Genomic DNA, 2,660 nt, shown 5'->3' on the forward strand with positions numbered 1-2,660 from the left:
TTGCATCACAAGAACGTAATCTGGTACGCTTGTCCACAGGCACCCTAAGCCCAGTGTGAGATTTCGTATCCTATGGCTTGTCGAGCAGTGCTTACCAGTAACAGCGGCTTGAGAAGCGCTGGTCTCCATCGCTAACAGCCAAACTTGCAGCCGTGATGCAACCAATCTAAGAGGGACGCGTTAGTGTCGAAGTTTAAAGAGGGCAATAAGACATAGCTATGGTTTTTTTCAGTTTTCGCCGGCCTTGAAAGTTTTCTCAGGGCTCAGTACCTTTTTTGCCTTTTAGTCAATTTTAGCAAATTGGGCATACGTAGTTTGTTTAGCATATTGGACATGCGCAGTTTGCTCAGTTTGCTCATGCCTTAAATATAATTAGAAAGGTGGTTTCTATACATGCAGAACGTCTTCTTTTGCTCTTTAGGTTAATGTATTCATAAGGATTTTAATTTCTTAGTCCTTTAGTCTTGTTTTCCTTGTTCTCATCTGATTAACTTAAAAAAAAGTTGTGTAGCTGATCTTATTTTGTCTTGTTTTCCAGGGCTCGAGACTAACGGTAGCCAACTAGCCACAGACTAGTAAAAAATCTATTTTGGCTAGTGGTTTTTGTTCTTCACTAGCCATTTTGGCTAGTGAAAATATGTGAGCACTGGAGGCCCATAGGAAACCAATTCACAAAACAAAATTGAGTCAGAGCGTGCAGAATATTAATTAATACTGGACATGTTAACTGATTGCTCAGTCTGGCCATTGGTGAGAAAAAGGAAAAACGCATCGTAAACAAAGTAACCTCCTTTTCTTTAACGGTTTGCTACAAGGTGAAAAGGGAAATAATCTCGTGGTTTGTTTTAATTTAATCGCATGCAAGAATGAATTAGATAAGAGTGTTGTTATGGTTCGGGTGGGCTCCCCTTCACAGTCACAAATGAGTCTATTTTTTAGAATACCTATTCCCGCGAAAATCAGTTGTCATGTCCCTGAAAAAACATGGCAGAAGCAGTCACTCGTGACATGACTTCTTCTGATTGGTTAAAATTGGTGGCCCTTTGTTTGTTTGGCGCTCAAAGTGTATCTAAACAAGACGCTTTCTGAAGCGTTTACTCGGAATACCATATGGCGCAGAAGTAGGGTGATACATTTTGGAAGAGGTAGTTTTTTTCATTTGGCACGTATGGAACAAAACAACTAAATGTTTTTGCGGCCAGTTGCTCATTTACAATAACGCGGATAATGTACCGGTGAACATCGCTTAATGTTTACAATTGCAAATAAAATCATCAGGGGGACCAGACCCCTCTTTTTTTAAATTAATTTTTTTTTGTTTGCGTTTTTGCTGAAAAGAGTCCCAAAGCATGTTAATGAGCTTTTTAAAGTTAAGGATGTCTTTGCAAGTCTTCCAACCGGGTACGGCATTGATCTTCAGAGCAACCCTGATCGTTGCCAATGAGCTGTTTATATTTTCCTCGATGTGTACACATCTCAAATCTTCCAGGGCAACACGCTTTATAGATATTGTCCTTGAAAATGGCTAGGCTGGTCCGAGCATGGCATTGAGATTATATTTACTGTTAAGGGGATAGCCGGGGACGTTTTCAAGTGAGCAATATTTTGAATCGTGCAATATTCACCTCGTGAAGATTCGTCAGGAGCGCTTTCGTTTCTTCAGCGCTGACAAACAATTCTTACAAATGTATGTAGAATCGATTTCCACTTTACACTCCATAGATAACAATTCCGCTCGTACTTTAAAAGAAAAACCTCTTTGACCATCAAAAAGATTTTTATTCGTATATTTTACCATGCACAAAGTACACACGAACTCATCGTGAAATCTCTCACGGTGTTCATGCCATTGGGAGAAATAAAAATGAAAGCCAATCAAAACTCGTTGTTTCAATGATGTAATGATCGAGGGGTAATACCCAATCAAATCATTTTCCATACATTCCAGGAAAAATCACGCATAATTGAACAAGATTATCAACGGTAAATCACAGACGCTCCTTTCAGATTTTTTTTCCGGAGAGTGGGAATCTGTGCACAGGCTAGAATGGAAGGGGCCATTTGGATTTTACTCAACCCATGAATGGGATCAAAGACACCCACCCACATAATTTTCAAGTGTGAAAATCTATTTAATTTAGGAAATGTGGTTTTATAATCAATCACTCTGATCAAGACAATATAATGAAATTATCATTGTAAAATAGCTTACTACATTACACATTTATTCAATTTATTATACTGGTAATATTATAAATAACAAATTAATCTTTTTTAGATATAAATTTATTTTAATTTCATGGACATGAAATTGATTAGCTTTTTTCCAGAACAGGGAAGAACTCTTTTATTCCAGAAAGGGCTTACACTTACTGGGGTTGTACCTGCCTGGAAAATTTTGATCCGCTTCGCAAAATAGTAATTTTGGTCAGATTACTATTTTGCGAAAAAGATCAACAATTTCTGGGCAGGTACAACCCTAACCATTTACCAACACTACCATTAGGCCTAAAAACGTTTGTTTAGGCTTAAGCTTAGCTTAAAGAATGTTCAGGGTTCTTTCTGTATTTCTGTTCCTTTTGTTTCGTTTTACAAATTAGTGTACGCCTCAATAAAGTTCATCTGATGTATCCAACAATGGACTCCCAAATGAGCCAGCC

At 37.9% G+C, this 2,660-nt stretch overlaps 1 protein-coding gene across 2 annotated transcripts in view; it reads left to right on the top strand.

The window, feature by feature from the left end:
- LOC137998033 (uncharacterized) overlaps positions 1 to 1,298 on the top strand; it is a 23,909-nt gene extending 22,611 nt beyond the window's left edge. The window contains exon 17 of one of the 2 annotated variants that reach the window (XM_068844430.1): positions 1 to 7. This exon is cut by the window's left edge and continues 228 nt beyond it. The gene's annotated coding sequence lies outside the window, so the exon portion shown is untranslated. The other variant, XM_068844428.1, reaches the window with a different exon arrangement.
- Positions 1,299 to 2,660: the final 1,362 nt, after the last annotated feature.

Source organism: Montipora foliosa, chromosome 3 (genome assembly GCF_036669935.1).
Source record: "Montipora foliosa isolate CH-2021 chromosome 3, ASM3666993v2, whole genome shotgun sequence".
In the NCBI taxonomy this organism is placed as follows: domain Eukaryota; kingdom Metazoa; phylum Cnidaria; class Anthozoa; order Scleractinia; family Acroporidae; genus Montipora; species Montipora foliosa.